The sequence below is a fragment of the Eumetopias jubatus genome, unplaced genomic scaffold (genome assembly GCF_037043125.1).
Source record: "Eumetopias jubatus isolate StellerSeaLion01/CBP00866 unplaced genomic scaffold, mEumJub1_p1.0 scaffold_11, whole genome shotgun sequence".
Lineage (NCBI taxonomy): Eukaryota > Metazoa > Chordata > Mammalia > Carnivora > Otariidae > Eumetopias > Eumetopias jubatus.
Genome location: NW_028274817.1, coordinates 113,683,027 through 113,703,669, shown reverse-complemented (window position 1 = coordinate 113,703,669; position 20,643 = coordinate 113,683,027). Strand labels below are relative to the sequence as shown.

General features: G+C 44.7%; 1 pseudogene; it reads right to left on the bottom strand.

Moving 5' to 3' along the window:
* Positions 1-276: 276 nt before the first annotated feature.
* Positions 277-17,646, bottom strand: LOC114200455 (poly(rC)-binding protein 2-like; annotated as a pseudogene).
* Positions 17,647-20,643: the final 2,997 nt, after the last annotated feature.

The following is a 20,643-nucleotide window of genomic DNA, read 5'->3' as shown; positions in this document are numbered from 1 at the left end:
CTATGGCAAACAAACAAAAATATTCAGTGCAAAAAAAACCTCCAAATAAAACAAAACCCAGAGAAGCATATAAAACTAAATATGGAACTGAGCTCTAACAGCTGAATGGAGAAAGGAATTAAAACAATTTAAAAATCACAAGTTTATGGTGAAGTGTAAAGAAACTGAAAATTTACGGACTATTTAAAAACCGAAATTGCTGACTGTTCAGAAACTACCCAGATGGATCAAGAGGGGTGAGCAGCCAAAAGAGCTCATAGATGAATCTGCATTGTTTTAGTCCCTTGCCATGCTACGCATCTCCGAGGGGAGCCTGGCACTTAGGTGCTGAACAAGGCTAGTGCTGGCGGCAGGCCCAGGGGTGGTAGGCTGCCCGTTGGTAGGTCCTTTCACTGGGCTTGCAATTTTGATCTCTACCCAAGACATCTGGCGCATCTTATTGATTTTGGCACCCTGACACCCCATCCTGCAGCCAATTAAAATGCTTGGAATGGCGAGTTCATGAGTCGTCTCAGTAGATGCATCCAAACCTGCTCCACAGCCTTTGACCTCTGGAGAGTGGATTCGTTGTCACTGAATGCAGGGTGGCCAAGCATTAGAGGAAAATAAGACTGTTGCTTTGCCAACGGGGGCAGCTTCAGCTTGGCCCATGTGGGATGGACCACAAGGAATGGCACGCCGTCCTTGAATGGTATAGGGCTCTGGAGGGAGTCCCTCCAGCCCAGGGTCGAGGCACATGGATGGGCACCTGTGAGAAGAGCTCCCACGATGCAAGGATGAGCGGAGAGTTGGCTGACCTCCAGGGTCAGGGTGACTGCACTGTGACCAGACGGGTCTGTCTGACACACTCCGTGATGGATTGCCAAATGCCAGCAGTTGTCACGGCCTGCTCAGTTGAGTCGGGAAGCATACTGCCAGCCACCCCGGCCTGGGCCCCCGTGCTCTCTCCTAGTGTTTCCTTGACCTTGAAACTACCTTTCCCAGGGAGAGAGTCACCCTGATGATACTGCCAACTTCCTTTACACGTGTGAGGAGCTGGATGCTGAATGTGACCTTTAATCCACTTTCAGTCCTAGCCTCTGGCTACCCGCAGGGCCCCTGTCGCCTTCCCACCGATCCCTAGTGTTCCTCCCCTGGCCTTCTGCCCTTTCCTCTTCCCACCCACTCCCTTCCTTTCTTTGGGCTTGCAGTTTGAGGCTTTCAGCAGGACCAGAGACTAAAGAAAAGGCTTGACCATTCAAAGTCTAGCTCCCCAGAACTCTGCTGGACATGGAGACTGGTGTGATTAAAGGAGACGCACCGTGCACTAAGCATGAAAGGAAAACAAGTGATACAGCTGATGGCATTTATATGAAGAGATTTTGTTCAACAAAAGACCCCTCTAAGGAGGAGCAAGAGAAGATACTCGCAACTCCTATACCCAACAAAGCACTTTTATCCAGAAGAGACTAAAAAAACTCCTACAAATTGAGAAAGAAATAGAAACTCAGTAGAGAAATGAGCAAAAGGCTTGGACATAAGCTGCCCAGAAGAGGATATCCAAATGACCAATAAACATAATAAAATGTGCTCATTACTAATCAGAGAAATGCAAATTAAAATCTCCACTATACATCGAATAGACTGGCAAAAATTAAAACATCTGACATTACCAAGTATGATCTAGGATGTATAGAGCAACTGGAACTCTCATACACCGTTGGGAGGAGTCTCAATTGGTGCCCTCAATTTGGGAAAGAGTTTGACATTATCTGTTGATGCTGAAGATACTTCTACCCTATGCCCCTCCAATACATACTGTATAATTCCATTTATGTAGCTCTCAAAAACAGACAAAACAAGTGTATAATTTAGGTATGCATACATAGGTGGCAAAGCAATAAAACACTGCAAGGAAGTCATTCCCATAAAGTCAGGGAAATGAAGAGAGGAATTTGTAATGGGCCAGGAGGACACAGGAGTCTAGTGGAGAGGTTGGCTATGTTCTTTCTATTTCTTGACCTGGCTGGTAGTTACAGGAGTGTTTGGTCTACAATAATTCATTATGCTACATGTTTGCACTTCATGTACCTTTCCATTTGTATGTTGCATTTAATTTTAAGAAAGCTTAAAAAAAAAAAGCTTTCTCCAGGTATGCTCTGAGAAACATTGGTTAATGAGATTTTAATGTTACTTACAGAAAGGATTCCATGGTCGAACACATTGCAACACTGGCATAAATAAGGATGAACAGGTCTTTAATATGCCAAGGTACATTGTGACATTCCAAGAGGAAGCAAGAGTATGCACTGAATTGTATGACCATGGAGCCCTTTTCCTAAGGGACATTTTACAGAGAAAACTACTTAGAGAAAGTGATGGAAAAAAAACACACAGCAAGTCCCAGTTTTACGAGCCTGCTGATCTGGTCCAGCCAAGGGCTTCAACGAGCTTTATGCAAAGCTTAAAATGCAAAGTAGCAAGCAAATTAAGTTTTAAGTTGTGCTGCCCTGGAGGCCCTCACGATTCTTAAAATTTTCATAATTTCAGGAGTTTACTCAGTTGATCCCGAATAATGAGTCGTGAGGTGCCAGCCCACACCCATACGCATGCTTTCTGCCACGTTTGTTCCAGTTGATCATTGTTTATGCATGGATGGAGCAACCCATATTTGCTTACTTCTTGTTTTAGGCCTCTCTCAATTTATAAGCAAAGTCATTCTGATGGGACCCCACATCTGCCCTAATGCTGGTGCTATAACTCTGCTCTCACTGGGGCCCAGGGTCAGTTAGCTTTCATTGTATAACTACCCCCAAAAGTGGTTTAAAACAACCACAATTCTGTGCTCTGGAGATTTGGGCTGGGCTCAGATGGAGGAGTCTTCTGCTGGTCTTAACTGGGTGTCACTCATGTGTCCACAGGCCACTGCTGGGCCAGCTAGGACATTGGCCGGCAGTTAGCTAGGATATCGGAGGCAGCCATTTTAGTTCCAGACATGGATTTCTCTCATCATCCATCACGCAGCCCTGGATGGGCTTGTTCAGGTGGCAGCTCTAATGAGAGTCCTAAGAATAGCAGGAGGGGCGCCTGCGTGGCTCAGTCTTAAGCGTCAGACTCTTGATTTCAGCTCAGGTCATGATCTCGGTCCTGGGGTTGAGCCCCGTGTTCAGCTCCCCGCGCAGCAGGGAGCTGAGCTCTCTCTCTCAAATAAATAAATAAACCTTTAAAAAAACAAAAACAAGAATAGCAGGAGAGGGATAGCCCCAATGTGCAAATGCTTTTCAGATCTTTGCTTGTATCACATTTGTTATTATCCTACTGGTCAAACAGATCACATGGCCAAATCTAGAGTCAGTGTAGAAGGCGACTACACAAGGGTATGGATATAGGGAGACTGAATAAATCGCGGCCATTTCTGAATCTGCCAAACTATCTCTAAAACTTCGCTGATTTATGGCCCCTCTGATACCAGTCAAATTCACTGCTGAATTATATTTTTAAAAACAAACCTGTTCATCAGTCTTTTCAAGGAATGATCCAAATATGAAAGGCTGATTAAAATAGAGATCTATTATATTTTCAAAGATATGATGAAATGTAAATAGTTTCCCCTAGGGAAAGTGTGCAAGATGATTATTCAAGGAGAAATTTAATTATAACCTAAAAAAAAAAAACCAAACCAGGAATTCTAGCAGATATGGATTGTCATTAGATTGCATTTGTTACAGAAATACAAAAACTATGACCTTTCCTTTAATTCCATTTGTTTTTATTTGACAAAATCTGTTCCTTGTTTTTTTTCAACATGACTCTGTCATGGTTACAGTTTAACTGTTGCAGACTTCCAATTATTATCCAAGACTGGACATATTAACTCTGTCTGTTGGAAGAGCAAAAGCCTGTCATGTTGGGTAATACTGGCTGTGGGAGGCAGTCTTGAAAAGTCAGAACAGTCCCAGGCCTGCTTTCTGTTGTTTTCGGGCATGGACAGTCTATGGCTATGACCATGCTGAGTTGGAAAGGGTCTCACATCTTCAAGTCCTAACAGTATTTGGGGGTAATTTCTCTCAGCAGATGGCAAGGATCATCAGGTGACTCCGGATGGGAATACCAATCTTGATTCCATTTGACCACTTAAGGCCACCATCTTGTGCTAATTTTATACTATCAAGACCACAAGAAAGGATTGTCAGTAAGAATTTTAGGCTCTCAGTTTTGTCATCCAGAGTTAAGATGTCCTACGTTTTGCTTTGGATGACATTGAAGTCTACAGATTATATGGAGTTTGATCAAGTCATAGTTTTTTCTAAACTTTTTAAGTTGAGATGATGATGATGATGATGATGATGATGATGATGATGATAGAGAGTAGCAGCTCTGGCCAAGTTCTTGACAATAATCATATCACTTAATCCTTAGAGCCACCCTCTTATCTCTGTTTGACATGGGAAAAAAAACAGAGGCACCAAGAAATTAACTTGCCCAAGGACCAGTGACTTGTAAATGATGGCATCACGATTTGAACCCAGGTCTGTTTCTAAAGTTCTGCTCTTAAGTACTCAGCCACACCACCCCCTGTTGAGAACTTGCTGGATATGTCTTAGCAGCATCATCATCATCATCATCATCATCATCATCATCGTGTACACTTTTGCTGAGGGCTCACTGTTTGTAGTGTGGGCAGAACTGTGCTGGAAGTGTGGCATAAAAATGCCTCTTGCACAATAGAACATGGGATAAACAACCTCATAAATAGCTCTCTCTAGTTGGCAGCCTTGGTGGAGAGGGAAAGCATAAATTAAAAGAACTTTGTCAATTGACAAACCTGCTTTTAGTTAGAAGTTTAACACCCTCCATCGCCCTCAACAGATCCCTGTAAGAGTTGATAACCAGCAGCAAAATGGAACAATTTGATTTCCAGCACATCCTCTTCACCATATCCACCCCGAAACCAATTTATTTGATGAAGTCATGTGAAGTTAGGGAACCCAAGAGAGACCAGAGAGCATCCTGGATATCTCACAGCTATAACTTTCAGATACCAAATCCTTGAGAAATGACCGTTTACATTTATGTATAGTTTTGTCTCTGTCTTAGGTCAGTTAAAGGCACAGACTCGGGAAACAGACTGCTTGGGATCAAACACAGAGCTGCCATTTTACAAGCTGTGTGACCTTGGACGAGTCATTAGACCTTTGTCAGCCTTCATTTCCTCAACTGGGAAAAGGGAATGATGACAGTATTCCTTGCAATTGAATTATTGTGGAGATTAAGATAATATCTGTAAAAACACAGTGTCTGGTACATAGTAAGTGCTATTTAGTTGTTAGTTATTAATATTATTATTCTGCCAAACAGCTTAAATCTGGTAGAGGTTTTCAGTTTTCTTAATTAAAATTTTTTAAAGTAATTTAAGAAATGTAAATTACTTAAGAAAATTTTTAAGAGAAAAAGCAATTTTTTTCTGATTTAAAAAGTAATGCACGTTCAGGGGCGCCTGGGTGGCTCAGCTGGTTGGGCGACTGCCTTCGGCTCGGGTCATGATCCTGGAGTCCCGGGATCGAGTCCCGCATCAGGCTCCCTGCTCGTCGGGGAATCTGCTTCTCCCTCTGACCCTCTTTCCTCTCGTGCTCTCTCTCATTCTCTCTCTCTCAAATAAAAATAAATAAAAAATCTTTTTTAAAAAAAGTAATGCATGTTCATCTGAAACCAGTGATGTACTATATGTTGGCTAATTGAATTTAAATTTAAAAAAAGTAATGCATGTTCTTTGTGAATGTTTAGAAAATGCAGAGTTATACAAAATTGCTTTTCAACTTTTAAGTATCCAAATTTTACTGGCCTGAGGTAACATATCGAACAATCCAGAACTTAGTGGCTGGAAGCAATGATCATGACTTCATTCTGTGGTTGGCAGGTTAGGTTCAGTGTATCTCTGCAGTCTTCTGGATGCTTGGCTGAGGCTGGGTGGCTGAGCATGACCTTTTTCACAGCTAGCAGTTGGCAGGGTATTGACCAGGACACCTCAGTTTTCCTCCACATGACTTTTCCAGCAGGCTGTTTGCTTGCTGGAGAACAGGCTCATCAGCTCTTCACATGGTGGTCTCAGGGTTCCAAGTGCAGCAACACCAGGCAAAGCAGCAAAGTCCAAGCATTTTTCTCGCCTCTGCTGGGACCACATCTGCGGATGTCCCATGGGCCAAACCCGTGACATGGCTAAGCACAGATTTAAGTGGTCAAGAGATAGATTTCACCTTTTGATCTGAGGAGAGCCAAAGTCACAGTGCAAGGGTACAGAGATAGAGATAGGAATAATTTCTGCTGATTTTTTGCCATTCAACTCAGATAAATACTGTTAAAAATTATGTCTATGTAGGGGCGCCTGGGTGGCTCAGTCGGTTGAGCGTCCGGCTCTTGATTTCGGCTCAGGCCATGATCTCAGAGTTGTGGGATCGAGCCCCACATGGGCTCCGCGCTCAGTGGGGAGTCTGCTTGGGATTCTCTCTCTCTCCCTCTCCCTCAGCCCCTCCCCCCACTCCCCACACACACTCTCTCTCAAATAAATAAATAAATCTTTTTAAAAATTACATATATAGAAAAAATACATATGTGTATGTGTGTATGTATGTATACATATACATACATATTTTTTACATGAAAAAATATACAACCAAAGTGATCATATTTTTTTATGATTTCTATATATTTTTTTAAGTGATGATATTAAACATGGTGATTTGTACCTCGTGTTTTTTTCCCTTAATTACATCCTGGGGCATTTTAATGTCTTCATTTTAAGATGTGCATAGTATTACATTGTATGGATTTACCATGACAAATTTAAACAAAGTGTCTCGTAGGACTTATAGGGTGTTCCCAATTTTGCAATAAACTTCTGAATATGTAGACTTTTATGCATTTTTCTAATTAGTTCCTTGGTGTACGTGTTTCAACCTCTGACATATTGCAAGAATACTCTACAGAAAGATCCTACCTGGAGATGATACTCCAAAATACTCAGCAACAGAATGGATACTGACCTCAGCATAGAGCAGAGTCCCCAAGGTAACCCTTCCATTGCTGGATTCAGAGGTCCAGGTGACAGGAGAGAGGGCCAGAAGCCAGGACAGTGAGTGGTTCTCAAAGGTGGTGGTGGTGGGATATCTTATTTCCCTGTACAAGGGTACTAAATCTCAGCCACCGAGAAATGTGTGCAATCTGTTTTCCATCACCCTCCCCAACCGGAGGCAGTATCTATTTTTTTAATCTTTGCCAATCTGATCCATAACAACAAAAATAATATCATCTTTTACTTTGTATTTTTCTAACCATAAGTGAGGGCAATTTTTTATGTTTCACCACCACGTGTATTGGGTTGTTATTGTTGCTTTTGATGAATTGCCCATTTATGTCCTCTGCCCATTTTGGGGTGGCATTATCCTTTTCATTAAAAAGCTAATATTTATTGATACCTTACGGTGTGTCACTACACTAAGCCCTTAATAGGCATTGCCTGTTTTAATATTCACCATGACCATGTAGAGTTATTATGATTCCCATTTTAGAAATGTGAAAATAGAGGCAGAGATTCGGTAATGTGCCCACCAGGATCTTGTTTGTGAGTGCTGGGGCCAACAATCAAATCCAGACAGCTAGATCCTGTGACTGAGGTTCTTAATCATTCTGGCCTATTCTCTTGCTACTGCAGTATTTACTTATAGGAGCTTTTTACATATGGATATTCATTGTTTTAATACATCTTGTACATTTTTCCTACTTTGTCCTACTTTTAACTTTCCTTATGGCATTGCTTGCTGTATCAGAGTTTAAAAATCTTACAGATGTACTTTTCTGTATGAATTTTTTTTCAGTTTGAGGTTTAATTGACAAATAAAATTGTCATGTATCTAAAGTGCACACCAGGATGATTTGATACCTATGTGCATTGTGGAAAGATTCACCCCATCGAGTAAATTAACACACCCATCACCCCACATATTTACCTTTTTTTTTCTTTTTTTGGTGAGAACACTTAAGTTCTACTCTAAGCAAATTTTAATTATATAATGCAGTATTATCAACTATAGTCACCATGTTATACATTAGAGCCTTAGAATTTATTCATCTTAGAACTGATAATTTTATACCATTTAAAAATATTTGATATGGTCAAATATCGCAAGCTGTTTTCTTAATGGATTTTGTCTCTAACAGCATTCTCAGATGTTCCCTATGAGGAAGATATAAAAATATTCATTTTTATTTTCTTCTATATAGAACTTCAGAATTGCCTGTGTTAACAAAATGTATGTGCTTAGGCCCCAACTCAGACCTGTTGAATCAGGATTTCTGCAGCGAGAGCTAGATGTGTATGCTTTAATTTTTTATTTTTTTAAAGATTTTATTTATTTGACAGAGAGACACAGTGAGAGAGGGAACACAAGCAGGGGGAGTGGCTTCCCATTGAGCGGGGAGCCCGATGCGGGGCTCGATCCCAGGACCCTGAGATCATGACCTGAGCCGAAGGCAGACGCTTAAGGACTGAGCCACCCAGGCGCCCCTAGATGTTTATGCTTTTAAAGAGATACACAAACTTACAGTCCAAGAAGACGGGTAAATAGACACATTTAACTCTTTTTCTCAAAGCACGTGAAATTGAAGAAATAATAAATTAAGAATATATCTACGAAATCAATTCCAGATGGGTTTTTAATTGTGAGATCCCAAGCTTAACTTATAGAAGAACATGTAGGAGAATATCTGATATCTGTTTTAGAGTTTTCTAAAGAAACAGAAACAGAATATATATATATTATATATATATATACATGGAGAGAGGGAGGGAGGGAGGGAGGGAGGGTGAGAGAGATTTAAGGAATTTCCTCATCTGACTGCAGGTGCTAGAAAGTCCTAAATCTGCAGGGCAGGCTGACAGGCTGGAAATTCCAGCAAGAAGTTGATGTCTTTTTTTTTTTTAAGATTTTATTTATTTATTAGAGAGAGAGCACAAGCAGGGGGAGCGGCAGGCAGAGGGGGAAGCAGGCTCCCCGCTGAGCAGGGAGCCCGACGCGGGACTCGATCCCAGGACCCTGAGATCATGACCTGAGCCCAAGGCAGACGCTTCACCAATTGAGCCACCCAGGCATCCCAAGAAGTTGATGTCTTGAGTCCGAAGGAAGTCTGGAGGCAGAATTCCTTCCTCTTCTGGGGACCTCAGACTTTTCTCACAAGGCCTTCAACTGACTGGGTGAGGCCCACATACACTCTGGACAGTAATCTGCTTTCTCCAAGTCTACTGATGTAAATGCTAATCACACCTATAAAATACCTTCACAGCATCATCTAGACTGATGTTTGGTCAAACAACTGAGCACAATAGCCGAGCCCAGTTGACAAATAAAATTAACTGCCATGGACAGTAGCTTTATGACCCTGTGGTAGGAAAGAATTTTTAAACCACACACACACAAAGTGAGAGAGAGAGACAGAGGTTTGATAAATGGTTTGAACCAGGGGAAAATGTTGTACAATTCTTCCTCCTCATTTGAGATGCCCCCAAATAGACCAGAACCCATATTAGAGAATATGCTTCATGGGATCATTGCAACTTGCTTCCTTGCCAGAGAGCTATTTTCTTACACTTCTGTGATTCCTGATAAACACCAAGAAACACAGTACAAGAACATAAAAGAGACAAGTGTGTTTTAATTTAGGCTCCACAAACCTAGATATTAGCCATGGTACCACAATATCCCAAGCCAAAATACCGAACAATGATGGATTTATTGTTTCCCTAATTTAAAACAAGCCTGATTTATTTTTAAAAATGCAGCCTCAAAACACAACTCACCAGACGTGATATGGAATGTATTATATGCCTAACCAAAACACAAAACGCTACTCGGTACAGTGGATTTGAAAATTACCTTGCTATTAATAGAACTCCCGGATGGCTGTGATCTGTTGGATTTGATACATTCAGGTTGCGGCCGCTGCTGGGGACTTGAAAACAAGACGTTCCATAGTTATGCCTTAATAAAGAAACGAGGTCATAAAATAGCCCTTTGGTGAATTTTTTAAAGAAGATTTTGAAGAGCCCAGTTTCATCTTTAGTAAGTCTGTGTTGCGGAGTATGTTTGGCAAAGCAGCAGTGTGATTAACAGACTCCTTCTCTGGAACTGGGTAAAATCGTGCTACTGTCATCTCTTCAGGTGGCGTTATTACAACTGCAACAAATATTTGTTGAATCTAAAAGTGTCCCTCTCTTTCCTTTTATATTTCGAGGGTCTGACACTGAGCTACTGATTGAAGTGTTTGGATTGAGGACCTTTACAAACATATCTGTTGGACCGATAACTTTTTCAAGAGTTTAAGATAACACTGGTCTATTCTGCTAGGCTCAAACTATTTTTTAAACATTTCATTGGAAAACATTTCTACCTACTGGCCCCACTAAAAACAAGCTTTTTTTTTTTTTAGTTTTTATTTTAATTCCAGTTAGTTACCCTACAGTGTAATATTAGTTTCAGGTGTGCAATGCAGTGATTCAGCACTTCCATACCTCACCCGGCGCTCATCACAGGTGCACTCCTTCATCCCCATCACCTGTTTCCCCCATCCCCCAAACAAGCTTTTTTTAAAAATGAGATTACAAACAAAACAAAACAAAATTAAAAACTTCAGTGAATTTTAGGGTTTGGTTTTTTTCATTTGAAGAAGTACTTGTTTTAGGTTGGATTCCTGGTAGTAGACTCTGAGATGGGGGTTCATAAAAACCAGTAAGGAGATGCAACTGGAGAGGGAAGGACCAAGGAGGGCGATGTATCAAGCCAAGTCCCCAAGAGGGTGGCTTGGGCTCAGTCCTGCCCTGGGGATAGTGTAAGTATAAATACTGGAGTATTTCTAGACATCCCTCCCCATGATAATCAGTGGATCGAGATTCACTGCAGCATAGATTCCTACGCACTTCTGGATGTCCTTGCACGGACAAAGTGGGTTCTAGCAGCCTGTGGATTGTCCTCCAACAAAGAGATAGAGGGGCCAGCTGGGTGTGGGGAGGGCAGTGACAGGTGTGTATGAAGGTGGTGAAGGGTGCTAAGGGGGTACGTGCAGACATATGGCAGTATCTACCTCGCTGTTCCACAAGGGCATAATTTGTCAGGGTCTCTCCACAGATTCAGAGCAAGCCTACGTATGAAGGGAAAGAGGTACTAACGTAGGACACAACTGGTGTTTCTGCACCCCAGGTTGAGTCAGTAGAACAAGGTCAAAGAGGAGCTTACACTGGAGATGGACAACTCTGTTACTCTTCTCTCATGAGGGCAAGCCCACCAGTAGTCCCCAAAGTCTGGGAGGTGGTGGACAATGAACAGGTCTGGAGGGCAAGAACAGAAAACCAATCCTGAGGAAAACACTTGGATCAAAGACAGAAAAATGAGCTCAAAGCCAGGGCTTCACTGAGGAGAGGAAAGAGAAGGGGCTGGGGGGAAACAGATGGAACTGGAATAGCCATTATTCTAATCATAATACAAGATAAAACTCTATTGTACAACATATATAATAATGCAATAAATGAATTATTTAAATAACCATTATACAAATTGAACGCAATACCCACATTTCGAGTACTCAAAGGCCACATGTGGCTAGTGGCTACTGTATTGGACGGTGTAGCTCTAGAACATTCCATCATCACAGGAAGTTCTGTTGGACAGCACTGGCCTAGAGCTTACTGACTGGGTCAAGGTTTGAGATGTAATGGGCCTCACTTGCATCTCAAACTCTCTTGATTTCCTCCTCTCCATATTCAGCTCATAACAAATCAAATTTTGCCCGTGGGCTTTCCCTGAAAACTTTGCAGTAGCTTGTTAAAGGGCAATAGTATAGAGATACTTTTTAAACTTTCTGTCTGGGGTTACCTTCTTTAAATGACCTTTGACTCCTGAGTTTTTAGCAATTAAATGTTAACTCAGATTGAGTACACAATGGAACTTCCAGTGAGTATTAGAACAACCAGCCAGTCAGGTTCACTTTCTTCTTTGATTGCTGTTTTCCTTCACCTTATTGTTTGGGTACATTTTAATCTTTACAAGGAAAAGGAACAAAATTTGATCTCAAGGGGGAGGAGGCAAGAAGCCACACGGGAGTGGAAAACTTGGCAGAATCTAACTTTCTCGCTTGCTCTGCCAACTCCCACTTTCACGTGGCCGGGGCAGGACAGTCCCGCTCAGCTGCCAGGACAATTTCTGACCAGACCAAGTGACCAGGTAGAGTTTGGGCAGAGTATTTCCAAAAGCCTGGTATCTGCTGCAACTTTTCGTTGGCATTTTGGAGCATTATTTTAAACTGCAGATTGCCTCCTGGGCCCCAGTCAAAAGTCCGAGGCTGAGGAGATCCTGTGTTATCCTTGATCACCTTTTTTCCAAATTTGAATTACAGATTGCCTTAACTGGGGTCCCCACAGAAGAAGCATCTTCTTCTGAGGGGACCCCAAGGGTTCAAGCACAAGCCCTTCGTTAATGGAGTGACTCCAGGAAACACCGGTGGTGGGCGCGAGGGAGGAAGAGCGAGGAAGCCAAGGAGGATACACTATCAAGCCAGTTTCTCAGAGGCAACTCTGGGATCCACGGCTTCAGAAATATCCCACCGGACAGTGAGAGAGCTGGGGCATTTATCCACCCTTTCTCATCAGTCCTTGGTTGAGAGACGTTGGAGGACAGCAAGCACAGGAGCGCCTTGGGCCTGCTGTGTGCAGGAGCGGAGAAAGCCCACGAACAGAGAGGTGCCGATTTCAGGGACAAATGGCGAGTGTTGAAGGACAGGGGTTCCGCTACACGAACTTATTTTTATTCTTAAGTGGACAAAAGAGACCCAAGAGTCTCAGAGTACAGCCTTTCCAGGTCCTTGTAGGGACATGATGAATCACTGCCGACTGGAAAAACAAAAGAACCTTTAATGGGCAGTTTGACCCCTGGTCGGAACATCCCAAATAGTTGAGAGAGAGGACAGAGCCTTCGGTGTTAAATGCCTTTGAATTGAAAGGGCGGGGAGGCAGTGTTCTGGCTTTTGCACCAGAGAAGACATGGAACGACTTCTTTTAACCACTTGTCAGAGGCTCCATGGGCGGCTCGTGCATTCTGGAATTTCTGAGAGAGACTTACCAAATGCTTTCTGCTGAGGCTGACGAAGCCAAGCTGGGGCATCTGCATGCCAGGAATATATGGATGCATATGTGCCACTGTTTATCTGTTTGCAAAATACGCCGTATGTTGACAGCCTGACATATGTTGAGCTCTATGGAAGATCAGTCAGAGAGCATAAGAAAGAGAGAAGGGAAAATATGAAAGTGAAAACGAACCCTTGTGAGTTTGACTAGACGGTGAATTCCTTGATCCTAAGGTGTGTATCTCATGGCGGTACATATGGAAAGGATCTTGGCGATGATCTGCTCTGGTGCCCCCCTTCCTAAAGGAAGAAACGGAAGCCAGAGTTCTCATGGCCCAGCGACTAGAAAGTCAGGGGTAGGACGCCCCGGGGTTTTGACTCCGTTCCAGTTCTCCTTGCATTCTGAGCTGCAGTTTCTTTCCCACCCGCATGCTCACGCACCTGCCTCCGGTCTTCTGCCCTGTCTCCCCCTGTCCGTCCAGTCCCTGTCCTCTCGGCCAGGGCCTTGGTCTCCCCTCAACCCTAACGCATGTTGTGCTCCAGCTGAGCGTCAACATTCACTGTCCCCTGAGCATAACATCGGTCCCCTCTCCCGTGGGCCTTTGCCCCCGTTGTTTGCGCCGCCTGGCATTCCCTCCGCTTTTAGCCTAGCTCTCACAGTCCCCACCATCTGCCGGGTCAGTCCCTTGGTCATGCATCCTTCCCTAGAATGCAAAGCTGGAAATAGTTTCTCCGCCCTCTGTACTGCGGTCACACTCTGTGTTTCCATGAGACCATAGTTCTGCCTTGTATTATCGTTGTGGATGCTCATTTTTTCTATAAAATTATAATCCACTCGCATGCAGAGATTCTTTCCTCTTTGACCCTCCTCAGTGCCTAGTCATAGAAGCTTCAACATAGTAATAATAGTAATTGGCAATTACTGAGTGTTTACTATGTGTTAAGCACCACGTTTACAGTTTTACCTGAATTAGCTCATTTACTTCTCCCATTAACCCTATGAAGTAAGAACCCGCCGTTAGTCTCCTTTGATACTGGAGGAACCTGTGACGCAGAGAGGTTAGGAAACTTGCCTAAGATAGCACAGCTGGGAAGTCAGTCTCAGGGCTGCTGATGCTAAAGTTCAAGCTCTTACCCACAAGGCTAGACTTCCTTCCAAGGACCATCTGAGGGTTTGAATTTATTTCACTTCTATTAAATACTGAAAAGATAATTTCTATTTAAAAAAACAAATATTGGAGTGTATAAGAGCAGTTGTCCTCTCAGAAAGAAAGCAAAAAGGAAACACTAAATAAATCACTGAGATCACTCAGATTTTCCTCAGTAAAAAGTTAAATGAGCTTCATCAAATTATTTAAAATTTTTTATCTCCTCCATCGACCTAAAGAGTAAAAATGTAAGTCCTTGTCCTCCCCCAGAAAAACAGTTTTATAAAGTGTAGTGTCATTTATAAAACCTTTAAAACCCACAGAAGGCCAAAGAACAACATGAGTCATTATTAGTTGGCTAAAATCTTATGAGGCCTCCTGTCCATTCAGAAGCGCTGGAATCACTCAGGAATCTGCCAGTCTTGGGTGGGTGTGGGCTTCTTATGCTTTATTTTTATCACCTCAGCTGGGACACAGCCAGCTACAGCAGGGGCAATTCCGTGGCAGCCTGAAGATCGGTAGAAGGCTCCCTTTCTTCCCCGAGTCCCCAAGCTACTACGTAGCCGGTTGAAGAGATTTGACATGCAAGGATGCGTAAGCCACCACTCCCTCAGAACAGGGCCTTCTGGAGCATTTGGCCTGAAGAAAAGAAACCCGCAGGGTTAGATCACAGTGGGCCAGAGTTAGGATTGTATTTTACTTGGGGGAACCACACGGAGGTGACGGGTCAGCCGCCCGGGGGACGCGGCTTCGGGTTTAGGCGAGAGGCGGCGTGGCCAACTGTTGGAGCAGCGGGGCCAAGCTCGGGTCACCGCCGCTGTTGGACAGCGGGGAGGGGCGGACGATGCTGGCTGAGTTACCCGCACCCCCTCAGCTGCACTTTTCTCCTGTGTCAAGGGGGGCTAATGATACTCATCTGAAAAGGTTGTCCTGATGACCTCAGAGCACAGGTGGGCTTCCCAAACTTGGGCCATTCCCCTATCACCGCATCACTCAGGCTCATCGCGAGGAAAGTTTAGTAAAGGGATCTGTTACAAAAGTGTGAGGCAGGCTCGAGGAAACCAGCTGAAGGGTAGTGTGGGGGCCCAACTGGGGAGCTGTTTAGAGAAGACAGCGAGACCTTGGCCCAGCAACCGTGTAGGAGACTGAGCAAGCATCCCAGCCTCACTCTCCTCCTGCCCCCCATCTCCTGCTGGGGTTCCTCATTGGCTGTGCTCAACCAGAAGCAAGGGAGCCCATGATGTGACCCACTAAGACCAGCCTCCCGGGGAGGAGGAGCAGAGAGAGTGGCTGAGTGGGGATGGGCAAAGGGAACCAATCCAGCATACGGCCTCCCTTAGCCTATGCCCATCCCCCCTCCCCCCGCATTAGCCCCCCACTTTCAGGAGCTGAAACACATTTACTTTAAGAAAGAGACTTCTTAAGTCGCATCCTAAGCAGGGATATCATGAAAGCGTGAGTTGGAAGGGCTGATTTTTTTTTCTCTAGATTATACACTTGGGGAAGTTGGGTGTCAGCTCAGCCCTTGGAACATAGTAAATACTCAGTAAAGTGATTGTCTCTGTTGCTGGCAGTCACAGATGAACGTGCAGTGGAGCGCCTCGTCCATACTGCAGCTAACTTGTAAAAGACGTGTTACTATTAAAAATACGATCTTTTCCCACTATATTTTCTAACTGGATTGCTAATTTCTAGAAAAGATGATATAAGTGAGTTTTGTGTGTTTGTTTTCTAACGGGCCCACCTTAATGAATTTGATTATTTGGCCCATTGGTTTTTCATTAGATTCTTTTGGTTTCTCCAGGCAAACAAGTAAATCATCTGGGAGCGTTGATGCGTTTTTCCGCTTATTGCTATTTAACATCTTATCATAGTGACTAGAACCTACGGGGCAGTGTTGAACACAACCACAACAAAGAATGGAACAACGGTGGTGAGATCAGGAATTCTCCGTTTCTCTTTTACTTTAATGGAAATGCTACAAGCTCTCTTGTCCTTCGGTAACATTAAACCTGAAGTTGACTTGTTGGCTAATGGGAGATACTCTTTGTCCTGTTAAAGGAAGTGTCCTTATATTCTCAGTTAACTAAGAATTCTTATCAGGAACGGGCATTATGCATTACCAAATGCCTCTTAGACCTTACAAGCCTGGAATAAATCCTGCTGGATTATGAAGTATAATTCTTTATATTTACTTTTTTTTTTTTCTAGAGGAGTTGCCTCTTGTTTGGACAAAAGGTGAGTGTGTGCCTAAAAGTCATTTTCAGGATGTTGAGGGACCAAAACGAGTACATAAAGTGGAAATGCAAATTATTAATGCTGATAAAAAATGAATGTGTAAGAGTGAAAGTGTATGTTGTGCATACAGTGATGTTTAAAACAACGTTGTATGAGAAATAACTGTAGTTGCAGGCTCACAGCTAAAATGGGAACATTCCTCAAAGTCCACAGGCCACTGAGTCTCTCTTTGACCTCCAGCACCTTAGCAGTTTCTTGAAGAAGATAGAGACCGAAAGTGGGAAGATTCTGGATATCCCAAGTTGCATGTTCAGGATAGAATTCCAAGCTGAGATAAATCCGGGTCTTGCAGATCTGCCTACTTTTCTGAAACTAGACCCAGCATCAGACTTTTCTCTTTTGTCTCTACTTAGGGTGGGTAAATTTATCCCAGTGCGAGCAAGGACAACTCACTAAGCAAGTGACAAGGCAAAAATATAACGTAAGAAAGTTGCGGGTATGTTGTGAAAGTTGTCCGTTGGGGGGGCGGGGCCACACCCATGGGTGGGATGTACTTCACGCTGGTAACCTGCATAAATCCAGGCCCCCCTGTGGTCCGCCTCAGCTCAGTGCTGCGTTCAGAAGAAACACCACTCCAGCAATTCAAAATAATTGAAAAGCTATTCAGATTTTTCCTGTGGAATCGACAACATGTAGAGAAGCCATCCCATTCTTAACACACAACCGAGTTCTCTCCGTGCATCCTTTCCCCCAAACTGCAACTCATCACAACCCAGCAGTTGCCCCTCTTCCTCCCACTGGCTCTGGAAAAGTCCCCGGGCTTTCTCTCCAACTCAGCCTGACCTGGCCTTTGCCATCCTTTACCTTCTAGATCTGTTCTTTTCTCTGCCCTTCTTGCTCTAAAGCAGTCAAGCTCCTTTTGGCTCATCGCCTTGCCCGTGGCCCCGATCTGCACGTCCAGGCCCAAGAACTATCCGGCAAAGGTAAAGCCCTTAGCAGGTGGCGTTTCTATTTTGTTTTCTTTTGTTTTTCTCTAACACAGGCAGCAAGAAAATTCCCAGGCAGTCTCCAAACCTCTGCTTACCCGAGACTTTAATTTCCCTCCTCCAGCAAACATTGCACCGTGTTCTAATCTGACAAATTCTAATCCCCCCACTCCCACCAACTAAAATGTAGAACAACGAATAAACACCAAGGAGGTCAAAAGCAGGGAGACCAGAGAGAGCTGGGTCGTCCCGGGCCTGGAAAGGGAGCTCTGCGGGTGATGGCAAAATTATGGTCGCACAAAGTGCTGTCTCTTCTACTTGGCCTGGTTCCCCCGAAGCTAAGGTTTCCCCCGAAGTATTATTAAGGCCTCAAGAAAGAGGTAGAGGAGGAACCAGGAGGCGTGACGCCGTCTTTCTGTGCCTTGAAGCCGGCGGCTTTTCAAGGGCTGAGGTGCATCTGGCGGAGGAGGAGGGCGCTGCCTGCCGCGGGCAGTTTCTGTCCCGGCCCCAGCCCTCGGCCACCCTCTCTGGCTCTAAAGCCCAGACGCCCCCCTCCAGCAGAGCGAGGAGCCTATTTTTAAAGACCAGGCATACTCTGAATGTGGAATGACTTCTCCTTTTCTCCACCCGATGCCAATCAGTGACTCATCAACCATTTTCTAAATGACTATGTTTTCATTCCCCAGTTTCCTTCCCACTGCGATATTAGAGAAGATTAAGTGCAGCCCCTAGCTGCCTCCCTGTTTTTCTGCGTCTTGTTTCAGAGATGGTACTGCCCCCAAAATAGAAGCATTTCACTGAATGCTGATCATTTCGTGACAAGCGAAAACACGCGCGCGCGTGGGCGTAGGGGAAGATCTGTAGGACTTCCAGGAGGACGTTGGGTGAAACGAGAAGGAAATGGAATGTGGTACCCTGAGAAGTGGGACGTGTCACCTGGGCGCCATGACCTACGCTTAACCTCGCGCTGGCCTTCTGGGCCAGAGCTTTTTATAAAGGACCCCCGACTACACTTGGTATCGTCCGTTGCTACTGCGTGCTCTTCTCTGCCAAATGTTTGGTTTCCTTTCTGAGCCCTTCTGCTCTCCCCCACTCCTACCCCTGGCACCTGTGCCTGCCCCCTCACGATGCCTTCTCTAGTGCCCCGTGGTCCTGTCAGTAGCCGCAGGGAAAGCGATCCCTTTGCTGGAATTTCCTCTTCCTACTCCTACTCCTGGGCGCGACTCTTTCCAAACGGAGCCTTGTCTTTTGCTCCAAGAGCAAAGAGTTTGGTTGGTAAATATAAACCCATCCATCATTTCCGGGATGATGCTCAGCCTACCTGCTGCTGATGGGCCTGTGGTCTTATATTCTGGAAAACAAACAAACAAACAGAAAAACACCAATACCGGTCCACAGATGTCCCTCCTTTACTGTTCCAGGTACCTTCTGTTTGCCCTTGTTTGTCGTTCTCCAGCCTGCTCTGTGGCCTGGGTGCTTGATCTATGTGGATTATGTCAACAGGGTTCCCTTATCGACAGGTTTCCAGTTGGGTCCAAACTGTGCAGAGTTCTGGAAGTAGGTCAGAGGATTGGAGGACAGTGCATTCTGGGTGTTTACTCTGCTCAGTTCCCTCTTTGGGATGACTCCGTCCCTTGACCTAAGGTCATTGCTTCTTTCAAGGAAGTCTAGTGACTCTCTTTTTCTGATAACCTCTCTCCCCTCATCCCTGAAGGCAGGCCCAGGGGGTAGTAGCAGCTCTACCTCTGCTGGCCCTGAGTTCCTGCATGTTCCCACCTGCTGCCATTGGGTAATGAATCCCTTTATGAAAGAACCCTCTTGAAGTCATCCTCATTTGAATGTGCCATCTGTTTCTTGTTGGGGCTCTGACTGGCCCTATCTTTCTCTCGCCTGTGCTCCAATTTTTCTCTCCTCCTGCAGCGTCTTTTGGCCTCCTCAGGCCTCGAGCATGACTCATCGTGAGCCTTTCAAAACAACCGGTGACCCTTTGGGAAAAGGCAGCAAAAGGGGTTACAGTGAAAGGGATGACCTTTTTTGAAGCAAGAAGCACAGCCCCGGGAGATCCTCAGTCTTCTGGGCTAAGTGTGATGCACATGAGCTTCAGTTGGCCAACGCATACTGGCTGGGAAGAAAGGCTGAGGATCGATTCGGAGCGGGATTACCGACGATGCCCTCAAACCTCTCCACATTACAGTCTACTTGTTTTGAGCCTGCAGGGCTTACTCTGTGAACCATTCTCAGATCATTTAAGGCCACAGGATATCTATAGCAACTGAATCTCAATAATCATAATCATCATAATCATGGTAATGGCTGCCAATTACTGAGTGCCAACTCTGAGCCAGGCACTGCGCCTGGTGTTTTGCCTCTGTAAATCAAATGGAAGTTTCCACCTCGCTCTTAAGGGTTGCTTCCCCCACGGTATTTGGGAAAGGGACAGATTGGACCCCACCCCTCCATTCTCAAGGTGTCCACCCGCGTCACTCTGCTTCTCCGAGTCTTGTGTTACTCCCGGCTCCACCAGGGGGCGCTACAAACATCCCTGTGGGTGGAGGTCGGGAACTCCGTGGAGGGGACCTTCCCCTCTGTAAGTTGCTGTTCCCTCTGGAAAGAGCTCGGAGAGCTTTCCGGGGTCATTGGGAGTCCCTGATCTCACTTCCCTCCCTAACACAGCTAGACAGTTATGTGGGTCTGACATTCCGTGCTGAAGTTTGAGGAGCATCAAAGAGGGGAAAAAAAAAAAAACACACGTGAAGAAAAGACTGTGAAACCTTAGGATCCCTGAGGAGTTTAGGCGCTCACAGGGGGGCTCTTAGAGGCACACTCCAGTTCCTTTCCTTGTCCCCTATCCTCAAGTCTTCTCCTCTCTGGGGAATCTCCTCCTTCTTCCACCTCTGCGTCTCCCTTTTTGAAATGTTTACCCACTAGAGCTGTTCTCACCCCAGGATACACCCTTTCCTCCGGCAGGACATTTCCCCCCAGTGTGCATTAGTCAACACGTACCTCTGCAGCCTCCCATGCCCACTGTCTCCCCAGACCTGCCCGCTGACCTTGTCAGATTGCCCAATGGTAGCTGTGGATCTCTCTCAGTCTCTCAGTCTCTCTCTCTCTCTCTCTCTCTCTCTCTT